The 14,451-nt window shown below is 30.1% G+C and overlaps 1 long non-coding RNA gene across 8 annotated transcripts; it reads right to left on the minus strand.

Annotated features, from left to right (window-relative positions):
* Positions 1-8,007: 8,007 nt before the first annotated feature.
* On the minus strand, positions 8,008-12,133 carry LOC114916722 (uncharacterized). Of its 8 annotated transcripts, none has more exons than XR_014429645.1 (8): positions 11,788-12,133; positions 11,615-11,705; positions 10,854-10,931; positions 10,490-10,588; positions 9,115-9,216; positions 8,875-8,916; positions 8,533-8,658; positions 8,008-8,349 (listed from the first exon to the last, which is right to left on the minus strand). It is a non-coding gene; the product is annotated as an uncharacterized LOC114916722 (long non-coding RNA). The 8 variants fall into 8 exon arrangements; XR_014429644.1 differs by having other exon boundaries at positions 10,490-10,621; XR_014429646.1 differs by lacking the exon at positions 9,115-9,216 and having other exon boundaries at positions 10,490-10,647.
* Positions 12,134-14,451: the final 2,318 nt, after the last annotated feature.

Here is a 14,451-nt window from a genome sequence, read left to right on the forward strand (position 1 = left end):
TGACATGCATGAAAGATAATCAAAAGGAGAAAAATAAAAAAAATAAAAGAATTATTGAATTTCAAATAATAAAAAGAAAATACATGAATAAGAGAAGAGAGAAACTTACCAGATTGATCTAGGGAGGGAGGAGCCTTGGAGGCATTATTAATATTACTGAAAAAAGAGAAAAAAAAAATCAGTGGAATTAGATTCACACAGTGGAATTGGATTCACACATGAGCCGAGAATATGGAATATGGAATATGGAATTTGAAGATAAACAGGAATATAATATTAACTTTGAGCCAAAATTCATATTCAATATTCACCCAATTAGAAGAAAAAAAGGGGCATAGGGAATTCAACGTATGGGGAAGGAGGTGGCCCACTGCCATGTATCACTCGATGATGGGCTGAACAAGTTAATGGTATACGCTACGTTACCTTTCTTTATCTCTTAATAATTTTATTTTTTTTGTTTGTGCCACGTTCATAGTTATCAAATACATGGAGAAGGAATGAAAGAAATGGGTATCAATAGTTTTGTTTTTTTTTTGTAAATAGATTCCATTGTTTAAGCAATTGTATATGTTTATACGTGTTAAAATGTGGGTGATCTGTTATGTGTTGGTAAATTTATTGATGACAACTTCCGAGGATTTGAATGATGATGAGATGGGAAACATGAACCTGTTCTATATTGAATACTTTAAGGAAGATGAGAAAAACTTAACTGAGATCGATGCCAACACAAAAGCTTCATATGGCTTTCACGGTGAGATCTCCTCGTGTGATTCGTGGAGAAGAGTTGGCGCACGGATTCCATTGCATATATATGAGTAATTATTAGTATTTCATCATCTCGTGTCTTCAAACTCTCCCAATCTTGTTTAAGGTTTCCTTAGCACTGGATTTGGCCAGAATCAGTTTCATTAAGTAAATGACCACTCCGGGAGACAAAAATTACTAATCAACTTGGGTTTATGTTTGTGTAATTTTGATTAATGTGAGATTCCAACCTCCTATATTTGGATATTGAAAACGAAAGTCTACTGAATTTGGTTAAAATTGAGATTGGAAGTTGAACGAGTGTCAAAAGTAAGTTATATGCATATATGCAAGGTAAAAAATAATAATAATAAAAATAAATGCTGCCAACAGATTGTCCTAGGTTAATTTCATTGCTCAAATTAACAACTGAAATGACTTGTGTGCTTAGGAAACAGTTTTTTTTAATTACTTTTTAATAATTATAACTTCACTTACATTATTTTTTAATTGTTATAGTTTAAAATAAATTTTGTAGTTTCAATATTAATCTTTTTCAATCATTTTTAGTTCATATATAGACTCTTTTAGTATTTATACTTGCAATTTATTAATCTTTTGAGTCTTTATAGTTAATTTTTTATCCATTTTGTCTTCATATGATAAAGGTCTTCAATTTTGTAAAAATAAAAAAAAAATGTGTCAATAATGAGTTGCATGTAAGAGTATAAAAGACATATTAGCTTCAAAAGACTTAATTTAGAGTAATTCCTATAAAATAAATTTAATATTAGACACAAAATTAAATTAATATTTTTGTTACATCAACATAAAAGAGACAATATTACAATAAAAAATTGACAAAGACTAAAAAGATTAAAAAACTAAAAGTATAATAACTAAAAAGATTTGTTCTAAACTATAGGGACTAAAAGGTAAAGTAAGTAAAATTATAGGGACTAAAAATATATTTTAACATTTTTTAAGAAAAAAAAATTGACCTTTTGGCATACACAATATTTATCCAATTTCACTCTCTAATTTTTTTTATGCTTGCATTTGTTGTTTTGAGTTAGTTTGGTGTTGCTTATGACGCATATATGTTGGTTTGCGTGTTGCATTGGCTAGTTGGATGGCAAGTTTTGAGACTTTTGGTGATTCTACTATATGTAGAATGAGTATCATGTCAAGCATGCCTTCAATATTACAGTAAGAGTGGCTCAAGTTAGGGGATTTTCTTCCTTGATCACATCAGACATAGGAATGGTAGCGTCGAGCGTACGTGAATCAGTGAGGAGTCCTCTGACTTAGTTACACCAGGTGTGAAATGAGTGGCAACGTCATGCATGAGAACTTGAGAATTCTCTGACTTTGTGATGTTGATCCCCAAAGGTGTGGCACCAGGTGTGATCTAGTTTATGGATCTCTGCATAAATGACATCAAGCACAAGTTGAGTGGCGTTGGATGTGAGTTAGATAAAAACTATTTGTTTGAGTGAGGTTAGGCGTAGATTTTTCATGCCAAGCACAAGAAACTCAGAGGTTGTCTACCTCACCCATGTCAAGTGTAGGAGGATTGACGTCAAGCATAGGTGAGACAAAAAATCTCTTTGTCTCAATAGCGTCGAGCGTACTTAAAATGGTGTCAAGCGTGGGTTGTTTAATGAAGTGTGATGTTTTAAGTTGTTCAATGTTGAATATAATGAATTATTGATATAAATTATGATGCTTAAAGTTGTTTATGATGAGAATTGATAAAGTTGATGAAGTTGTAAGATGTTTGATGTTTTAAGTTGTATATTGATAGATGATAAAGTTGTAAAGTTGTATTGAAGCTATAATTAATTAAGTTGTTAAGCATGTGGTAGAGATATATGTCTTTGCCAAGATACATAAAAATTAGAGGAGAGTAAAAGGTATTTAAGAAATTAAAATATCTCATTGTATGAATATAAGTTGTGACAATCTAAAAGCCCAATTGAGAACCCATTAGTAAGTAAGCTAACTTCTGAATGAGTAGTTGTTTAAAGTTGTCTCCTCCTGGTTCTATGTGGAATCTATATATGGGTAAGGTCAAGATATACATGTATAAAGTGATCAATCGAGTAAGATACAAGGTCAAAGGGCTTAGTCCCTCATTAAGTACTAGAAGAGCGTAATATTTGGAGGGTAGTCAGTGGACGAATTTCATTGGGAGATTAGTGTTGCAAGCTAATGTTGTGGTAGACTTATATCCAAATTATTCTATCCTAATAAGAATACTAGACTTCATAGTTTAAGTGACAAAACCTGAGAAATCAAAATTGTAAATTTATACTTAGCACTCTTTTAGGCCTAGCTAACATTGTATATACTTGACCTAGTTACGATAGGTTAGACATTGTGGTTTATTAGAGTCTAGACACTTAAACTTCTCATCTCTATTGTAGGAGATATTTGTAGTTGATATACATGATGACTCATTAATTACTTATTTTTGTCTATGTTGATTATGTTGTTATGGTGAAGTTGTTAAGATGTGTTGTGATGTTATAAGTTGTTGAGATGTTGTTTATAAGTTGAAAGTTGATATGTGGAGTTGTATGAGATGTCAAGCATGATATCCATGTTATATTGTTGTAAGTTAATGTTGTATATGTTGTTTCTATTTCACAACCTTACCCTTTCTTTTCCTTTTGATTGAAATTGCAATGGTCATACTTGATATGCAAATAGGGTAGGATTAGTAGGTTTACTTGGATGGGAGTGGTGAGTCGTGTTGGTGATGACTCTTTTGTTGATACTACTCTAATGTAACATGGTTGATACATAGACACTTGACTGACGACTAAGATTATTTTATATACAATGTTGCAATTCATGTATATGGTTTATATGTATAAGGTATGTCTGTAACCCCTTAAGGGACTATTTTTTGTTTTAAATCCTTATACATTTTATTTATATCTATTCCATGAATGTCCATGTGATTATTACATAGTAGTCTTAGGTCAGTTGTATATTGTTTAAATCTTTTTTGTGCATTTTAGTTATATTATACTAAATATAGTGACTTACTAGATCGTTATAAGAGCATTATTTATAATTAATATGATTAAAGATATTTTAATAAATATAATATACATTTTATCTAAAATTATAAAAAAATTCATTTAATTATCTTTCTTAATTCGTAAAATTATTTTTTTAATATAAATATAGAAGAAATATTTATTTTTATACAATTTATTATAAATTTTAGTTATATATAATAAACGATTAATATGTAAAATATCCATATTAAAATACTAACGACAATTTAACATTAGATTGATAAGTATCACAACTCTTCACTTATGATAGTGATTTTTCCAAAAGTCAAGATATATTCACCATTTCGTGAATTATATCTCTTAACTTTCAACTTTCTTGGATTAAAAAAAATCACTTTTTTCATTTATTTGAAAATATTATTAATTATTAATTTTATCAAAAATATATCTTTATGTTACATCAATTATTATTTTAGCACATATTTCTCTCTTTTTATTATATGAAAATATACATGAAAGAATTATACAAATACAAACTCTCTTGTCATAAATCAAAATCAAAATCAAAATACCTCACATTTCAAGCATCTTCAGAAAACGGCAGCCTATACCTAAATTTGTTGCTGCTAGATTCCATGGGCCCGACCATAGAAGTCCAATATGCTATGAGAGTGCTTCAACATCTATTTCTAATGTTCTATCCCTGTGCCTCACAAAATAAAATATTCCATCCATTAAAGCGCATACCCGAGTACGGAAATTTTGGCCCAACATAAAAAGTTTAAAAACACTTAATCTTATACTAAATATTAATTTTTAATAAACTTTTTAATTTTTTGAGTTAAGAAGTTATTTATTAATAATTTTTTTAAATCTTCTATATTAATCTTTTCACTTTTTTCTTTAATTTTCAAAACTAGAGTCATATTTTTTTAACAAAATTAGATACAATATTTATACTTGAGTAATATTTATGATAAATCATTTTCATTAAACGTTAACGCATGTTATCAAAGTTAAACTCGAATTCTGATTAAAGAAAAAGAGCAACAACATTCATGGTATTATGTGTAAGTTTTTTCTACTTTATTATTTCAATTTTTCATATTACCACAATTCTGTAAATTATAATAAATTAACATAAAATAAATATTACAAAGTAAATAAGAGAAAATGATGGAATAATTGAACTTAAAAATGAAAAGAATTACATATTTTTTAGCTGAAACAAATTATATGATAATATTATCTACTACAATGATTTGATATTTATATCTTTTGTAAACTGATTCGATCCATCGGACATATGTAGACCATTGTGTAGATTATATGTTGACTTAATCAAAACAAAGGTCCAATGATTTGACCTTGAGAACTATATATGTATACATTGGATAGGGTTTATCGTAATTATGTCAAAAATTGTACAAATTATCCCTAGAGAAACTAATATTTTAATACATTCGAACACAAAAAATATATTCTCCTCCTAGAATTAAAATGAGGTAGGTCAATCTTTAAATATTTTGGACTTGAACTACTATTAAGATATTATAAAAAAAGTTAATCATCTATACACTGTTAGGATAAAGTTTTTTATACTGGTAACCAATTATATTCTTTAATTATGTCATGTCACTGTTAAAAGTAAATGTGTTTACAGTGACATGACACAATTAAAAAATATAATTGGTTGTCAGTGTAAAAAAAACTTTATACTGATAATGTATAAGTGATTAACTCTTATAAAAAAAAGTCCTTCATATCAAAACAATATTTATAATCAACTTTAACACCTTAATGGTGTGTTTGGATGAGGAATTTTACAAATTCAAGAAATTTTAAATTCTTGGTATTTAAATTACTTTGATTTCAATTTCTATCATTCTTAAAATATTTTGTTTGGATAAGTCAATTCAAATTTATCAAATTTTAAATTATTAGGTTGGATATGATAATTTGATTCCACTATGGTAAAATTAATTTTAAAAATATATTTATATGTTGAGAATTTTTAAATTAAATTTTATAAAAATAAATATTAGCTAATTTTTAAATATTTCATAATTTTAAAAATTAATATTAGATAATATTTAATAATTTTAAAAATATTTTTGAATATTTAATAATTAAAAACATGAAGAGATAAGAGATAAGATAAAATATATAAGTGAAATAAGAAGAAAAAAAATATGAAGAATTTTAAATTCTTACTTTTTTGGGAGAATTTGAAATTCTACTATTTCAAGAAATTTCACAAATGCTTGAATTTCAAATTTCTTATAAATTTTCCATCCAAACAAGATATTTCACCTCAAAGAATTTGAAATTCTTCAAATAAATGAATTATTCCATTTAAATTTTCCATCCAAACACACTATAAGGCTTCAAAAGAATATAAAGATGAGAGAGATATAGGATGATAAATAAAATAATTTGAAGCAAAATATTAAATTTATAATATGTAAAATCTGTTAATATATCAAATGGGTTTTAAATTACCGAATAGGTTTCAAAATACTGAAAACGTAAAAACAAATCCTCTCAATTAAAGTAAAATTAGAGAGTGTCCAATTTAACAAATAAGCACCTTGGATAAAATGGATGGTTGTAAGCTCTAGTCTTCTATGACTATCAATTATAGAAAACTAGCTAATAGGATATTTGAGATCAATGTCACATCACAAAAAATAGTGTGTACTTTTTTGTATAGCGAGAATCTTCTTGAATCTTAGAACACTTTGATCTTCTTAAAAGATGGAAATCAAGATTTCAATCCTTTAACTCTTCCTTCTACTTTATTTATCACCTTTAATGGTTAAAATTTGATAAAATACTTTTTTATTAAAGAATGGACCTTATTTATTGTTAGTGAATATTTTTAAGTTATAACTCCTTAAAATAATCACTCTCATTCAATAACAATTATTTTCATAAATTATTCTATTTAATCCATATATATTTTAATCCTTAATTATTTATTTATTTATTAATTCCTTAATATATCACATATCTCTAAGATAAAACATTGCAATCTTATATATACTACTTCAACGTCCCAATGTGTAACCAACCCTAGTGATTCCGTTAAAATTAAGTTAACTATAAGAAATGTTATAATACCTTGTTAGTTCGATTTTTTTTTATTACCGCACTATTTTGTAAAAAAATCACCATGCATTTAATTTACCAACTAACTCAAACTTCGTAATATATCACATTAAAGTGTTAACAAAAAAAAAAATAGTTGTGATATTTTCTTTATTTATTATTTTTACTTTTACAAAACGTTATATATGAGTACGGCTCTTGTTTAATTTTTTATCTCTACTTTGATAGCGTTTGGAGTCTAGACTTTATATTTATTTAAACTTAACTTATCTAATTTTTTTTTTGTAAAAAAATTATTATTTAGAACAGTGGTTAAATTGGAAAAATCATAAAATAGAAAATAGTCTACAAAAACCAAATTTTTGAGTTCGGGAGTCAATTACGTGTGAGGAAGGTATTAGCACCTCACAACGTTCGTCAAGATTACCTTTAATTAATTAAACTAATTATTTATAATTTATAAAATATTTATCTCACTAAAATGATTAAATATATTTTATTAAATTAATTTAACTAATGCATGAAAAAAGTTAAAATTATTATTGTTATATGAAAATTATTAGTGGCCATTTTTATGGCAATTTTTATGGCAAAAAATAATTTTTATGACCTAAAATTACCAAAAATGATTTTTTGTGACAATTTTTATGTTATTTAACGACCATACAAATGACCACTAATATCTTTACCAGCAATTAGATTATGGCCATTGTATTTGAGGTCGATAAAACTATTAGTGACATTTAAAGTGAGTGCTGGTAAAGACCTTTTAAATGGCCGAAAAAAATACAAATTTTTAATGACAATTTTAATGGTCACTAAAAGTAATTTTATTGAATAATAGATTCTTTTATATGTAAAAAAAAAAATTGTATAGAAATACAATTGAATTTCATTAAATAAAATAATTTATTTTGAAGCGTATTAATACTTAATTAATTAAATTCAATTAAATAAAATTATTTTTAATCCAAAACTAATCGACTGAAAAGCAATTTGGATCCCCTCATTAATTTCTAAATCTTTTAGTCCAATTAGCGTAGTGAGTGTCTAAATCTTTTTTTTTTTTATTTATCAAAAAACAATTTCTAAAAAGTTGGAGTTTAAATAGCAATTTGGAGTTCCAATAGCAATCCCCTCATTAATTTCAGTTTACCAAAAGCATTATCCTCATTGGTAATGTACCAACACAGTAACAAACTTCACCAAGCTGTTTTTGAGCTGAAGAGACAATTGCTTACTGCTGAAAATATAACACAACCAAGAAGATATCCGGAGTGACATCTAAGCAAAATAGCAAGGTGCAAAAACATGCAGCAAACAACTAGAAATCTGCATGGTGGGAAGGAAAGTTGAACTATGCAATTTCTATCTTTCAAGAGAACAGGGAAAACTGCAGGTAGTTTCAATCAACAGGGACTTCAACATCCATTTTTAGATCAGATTGGCCAAGAACCTGGGACAAATTAAAATAAAATTTAAAATCAAACATACTGAAATAAAAAAGGAAGAAGAGGCCAAATTTCTGGATCAAGACAGCACCAGACAAGTTGCTTTTTAACTGTTTTCACACTAGTAAAAATTTAAAGGAAAAACTGTGAAATGAAATTAAATAATACAATGTCTAAAAAATAATCACCATTCATGGATAAATTGGCAATTGCCTTTGCCGATAGTATGCGAAAAGCTTCATCATTATCTTTTATAGTAAACTTGAGTAAGGAAGTGAGGTCATCAGCTTGAACCATATTGTTTTTGTTAACCTCTACATATTATAATAAATTAAATTACTATACAAAAAAAATTAAATACTCAAAAGAGAAGCAACAAGATTTTTTTAAAACTTGTTTCCACTATAACAATTGGAATTTTAGTTGATTGTGATTCTACAAATCCAAACAAAAAGGTTAAGAAATTACAAAAGTAACTTAAACCTCTTTAAAAAAATAGCATGTGTAAAACAAGAAGACATGGGCCAAACCTGTTTTCACAGTTGCAGTAGATTTTGTAGGTAATTGTGATTCTACAAATCCAAAAAGACAAATATGTAAGCTATAGAATAGAAAAAAATTCAACCAGGATATCAATTTTTCTTGCATCACATCCTATGTAAGCAAGTTTGAAGTTATTGTATACTCACAATCAATATAAAAATATTCAAACTAATTCAAATGGCATATATAATATATAACAAGTATAAAAATTGCTTAAAAAATCTAACCACTATTTTTGCAGAAACTTCATCCAATGGTCTTTCATCTTTACGTTTCTTATGAGTTAATATAAAGATTTCTGCCCTTGTAGGCTCCATCCCATCTATGGTCTAATAGGATTAAGTTGATGTCAAATAAATTCTCAAGACAAATGTAACAATATTATAATTTGTAAATTATCCACAAATATCTTTTCGGCCATTAAGGTTCCAATGCTTTTGGATCCTCCAGTGTGAGGCATCTTTTGCTTTATCCTATTATTTCTATTTTCTTGGCTACATTTCTGTTATTAAAACACACAATAACATCATATAATATATTTATAAAAAAATAAAGAAAAATATAAACTATGTGTTGGTCTATTAGAATAGTATATATGAAGATAGATTAGAGATATTTCAAAGTTCAAATTCCATATTATATTACTTATGCAGTTAACCTGTGCCAATGAGAGAGTCCCCATCACATTGTCTATTAGAACAGGACAGGGATTTCAGCTATTTACTTTGACAAAACACAAAGTTGTTAACAAAGGAACAGGACAGGGTTACAAAAAAATATGTCTCTTTGGTATGCCTTCTCCATCAACTCATTCCCGAACACCCCAAATCTATGGAATCCTTTGATTCACTCACTGTCTTTACAGCCAAGGTATGTATACATCTTACCTTTTGCTTATGCACATTCACAATTTCATAGTGTTAGTGTTTCTTTGAATAATTCTCTCAAAAACAATTATAGGAAAAAAAAAACAAAAAAAGAACAAAATTGAAATCAACTTTACTTTAAGTTAAAATTAAATTATATCATACTATTTATGTGTATAATTTTTTTATCCCTCCTGTACTTATTTTCTGAATTTGCATCTAGTAATACTTTTCAAATTGTTCTCACATCTGACAAAGGCCTTCAGCATTTTTAAAGCAATTTACATTCCTAAAGTCAGTAACCGTGCTATTTTCATTGTTAATAACAGGAGCTCTTCACTGGAAGCATAGCTGATCAGAAAATTTTACTAATTTTGGAAAACACACAATAACATCATATAATATATTTATAGAAAAATAAAGAGAAATATATTATGTTTCCTCTGCATTTCAAATCTCTATTATTAAGATTTAAGAAACAGAAAAAGAATAAGAAACCATACAAATCAAACATAAGGTAATTAAGAAACCATAATTACGATACCAAACAAGAATTAGCATAATTGGATGCAACTACATTATAGTGCCAATAAAATTTCTCCAACACCACCAAACATGTTAACATGTTATTCCATGATAACGAATTTAATTTTCAATGTAAATCCCATTCATTTTCCATGGGGTTTCAAAAATTTCAAGAATTCAAATTGGGAGAGCTTCAAGTCATGCAGCTTACCTGTATAGTTTTTTAAGATTGTTGAAAGATAAGATCCACATGCATTGGTAAGATAGTTTCCAGAAATGTCTTAGTGAACAGCAGTGAACATTCACAAATCTGACATGAACAATACTTATTGATCACCCCTAACTGTCAAAAATATAGACAGAATGTGTCTATATAATGTTAGATTCATATTTACGGATAATTTCCTTAAAAAAAACAGAGATTTTTCTTTCTTTTAATAGTTATATAAGTTTTCTAAAACAGTATACTATGAATGCCCATATGTCAGTAGACCTACTCACTACAAGCATATTAAGAAACCAAGAGAAAGAACTTCAACAAAATAATGAAAAATGAGAGTAAAATAATAGCTTACTGGTAGCATCACATAAACTGGAACATATGGGGTACCAGCCAAATCACGCTCTGCTAACCTGGGGGGCAAGTCAGCAATCTGCAAAGGAGGAGAAGGTATAAAACAATGCCAAGAGATTTACCTGCCAAAGGCACCATACTGAAATAATTACATGCAAAATGAATATGCCCTTTTGGATAATCATTTGTCTTGGGTTATCCTTTAAAGTTTTCATTAAAGTTTTCACAATGAGTGGAACTGACTTTCTACTGACAAAAAACAATGAGGTTAGCTCTTTACAGGACTGCAAATGTAGACACTACTTCATGCTATCAGCTAATCACCAGTCACCACAGCAATTGGAAGAAACTTAATTCTAGAAAGAGTAAATGATCATTTTATTCCTTCCTTTAAATTATATCCAGCTATCACGTTAGTCCATGAAACTAAAGAAAACTCAAATTAATATATATTGTGATTGACATTATGCAGAAAACAAAACTGCTTCTTCTTCACCCTTTTCTCAATTATTAAGAGAATGGCATCTACAAAACTGAGATCTCATTTTATGTAAATGATATGTGAGAAATCTATCATTTGAATGCTATGCACAAAAACAGAACAATTGCAATCAAGTTCACAAAAGACACAAAACAAAAGTAAAAAAATTACGAAACAGAAAATTCAATGATATCTATTGGCATTTGATTAATCAAGGCATGCTTGATTTTATCTTACGAAAATTACGAAAATAATTTCACATCATAAGCAACATAACTCACCTATGCGTGGTAATTCAATTCCTTCATTAGGTGTATTTGCTTCAGGTTCTTCTTCAGTTATTGTTGCGTGTGACTTATCAAATGCTGCACACTTAAATGCATACTTATTAATAAAACCTTCCGGATCATTTCTGAAACAATTTTAAAGTACAAATGATGTGAAAAGTACTTACGGCCAACTAATTTGAGAGCAAAGCGAACATCAAGTTGTAAAGGAACACAAATCCAACCAATGCCTCAAAGCCTAACTAATACCAATATGAATATGTGAAGTATGAACAAAAAAAACAAACCCTAAAATTGAAATTGAAGAGAAGCAACCATTGAAGCTATGTGGGAGAGATAGGAGAAGCCATGACTGAAGCTTTGAAACAGCGCAAGAGTGAGACAGTGAGAAGCGAGAGGGAGACGCTGAGAAGCGAGAGTGAGACGGTGAGAAGCGAGAAGGAGATGCTGAGAAGCGAGAGTGAGACGGTAAGAAGTGAAGCAAAGAGAAAAATGAAAAATGTTTTATGCACCGAGAGTGTAAGAAATTTGTAAATAAAAATAATATTAACGTAATTTTTAAAAATTGTCATTATAAATAAAATTTTACCAACTAATTTTTATTGACCACTAAAAATTTTAATTAATAATGATATGCAGGCAATTATCTTATTACCACTAAATAATAGTCATTAATGATATTTTTTGTTGTAGTGGCAACAACATAAACATGGCTAAAGGAAATCCCTGCATGAGTATGCAAATAATCGCATGGGCAAATCTAATAATGAGCCAAAATTATGAAGTCTTTCTATAGTTATTTGCTTTGTGGCGACTAGAAAAGGCAATCTAAAAATCTCAATTTTGCAAATTTAAAATTCAGGAGTTATATATATTAGAGAGAAAATGACAGAGAGTGGAATTGTATTTCATCTATGAATATTAATCTGTTATTAGAAACACAAGGAAGGTATATTTATACACAACAAGAGGACTAACCAGAGTTAGTAGTTAACCAAACCTAAACTAACCCAATATCCTCTTTACCCCCCCTCAAACTTAGTGTGGATTGTCTATCTACAACAAGTTTGTCTCTAAGATCTAGAAAGATAGTTGTACTGGGGGCCTTTGTCAGCAGATCAGCAACTTGAAGCCTTGCTGGAATGTGTTTGACTACAATCTTCCCTTGAGCTACTCTTTCTCTAATAAACCAGAGATCTAGTTCAAAATGCTTGGTTCTGGTATGTAAAACTGGATTGAGGGATAGAAGCACTGCCCCTTGATTATCACACCAAATCAGAGGTTGATTTTTGTTGATGTGTCCAAGTTCTGAAAGAAGATTCTGAACATATTGTATTTCTGCTACAAGACTTGCCATACTACGAAATTCTGCCTCTGTGCTTGACCGAGACACTACCTTTTGCTTCTTTGCCATCCAAGAGACAATGTTGGAACCTAAATACACACAATTTCCTGACGTAGATCTTAAATCCTCTTGATCACTTGCCCAGTCCGAATCACAGTAAGCATATATTTCAGTATCAGTGAATTTCTTGTAATGCAAACCATGATGTAGAGTCCCTTTGAGATACCGGAGAAGTCTTTTTGTTGCTTTCCAGTGAACATCTAGAGGGTTATGCATAAATTGACACAACTTATTGACTGTGTAGGCAATATCCAGTCTGGTAATGGTCAAGTATTGCAGAGCTCCCACTATTGACCTGTACTGACTCGGATCCTGACATGCTTCTGTGCCATCGTTGGTCAGTTTTGAAGCAGGTGCCATTGGTGTTTTGACTGGTCTGGCATTGGACATGTTGAGTCTGTCCAAAATATCTGTAACATATCTTGTTTGAGAAAGGTGCACACTAGGCATGGCAACGGGGCGGGGCGGGGGCGGGTTTTACGTTCCCCGCCCCCGCCCCCGCAAATTTAAACCGCCCCCGCCCCCGTCCCCGATACCCACCGGGGATAAAATCTAGGTCCCCATCCCCACCCCCGGCGGGGTTCGGGTTTCCCCGCCCTGCCCCCCGCCCCCGCTTTTATTTTTTTTTCTTCTTTTTTTCTTTTAAATAAATATGAACAATTTAAAAAAAATAAAAGAAAAATAAAATAATATAAATTTTTACATATAAATATTTATAATTTTGGTTTATATATATAAAAATAATTTTTTAATTATATTATTAAGCGGGGCGGGGGTGGGGGCGGGTATGGGGACGGGGGCGGGGTGGGTATTAACATCCCCGCCCCCGCCCCCGCTCCCGATTTTATCAATCGGGGAAAACCCGAACCCGATAAACACGGGTTTTCCCCATCCAAATCGGGGCGGGTTCGGGCGGGTACCCACGGGGGCGAGTTAGATTGCCATGCCTAGTGCACACCTCCAGCATTGTCTGAGTGAACTTCAATCCCAAGAAAGTGATGAAGTCTGCCAAGATCTTTGAGAGGAAAATATTGATGAAGAGCCTGGATGAGACCTCGTATGGCTGTGGCTGAATTGCTGGTGATAATGACATCATCAACATAAACTAAAATGTATATGGATGTGGTTCTAGATGTTGAAATGAAAAGGGAATTATCTGATTTTGCTTGTATAAATCCAGTCGAAACAGAGTGAGAGTAAGTTTCTGAAACCAGGTCCGTGGAGCTTGCTTGAGACCATAAATGGCTTTCCTCAGCTTGCAAACAGTATTTGGACTCCCTTGATGAAACCCCTGTGGTTGAAGCATGTAGATTTCCTCCTTGAGATCTCCGTTTAGAAAGCATTGTCAACATCAATCTGATGAATTGGCCAACCCTTTGAGACTGCTATAGCAAGAACTACCCGGATGCTGACAGGTCTAACAACT

The sequence above is a fragment of the Cajanus cajan genome, chromosome 9 (genome assembly GCF_000230855.2).
Source record: "Cajanus cajan strain Asha chromosome 9, NIPB_CcT2T_4, whole genome shotgun sequence".
NCBI classification, from domain to species: Eukaryota; Viridiplantae; Streptophyta; class Magnoliopsida; order Fabales; family Fabaceae; genus Cajanus; species Cajanus cajan.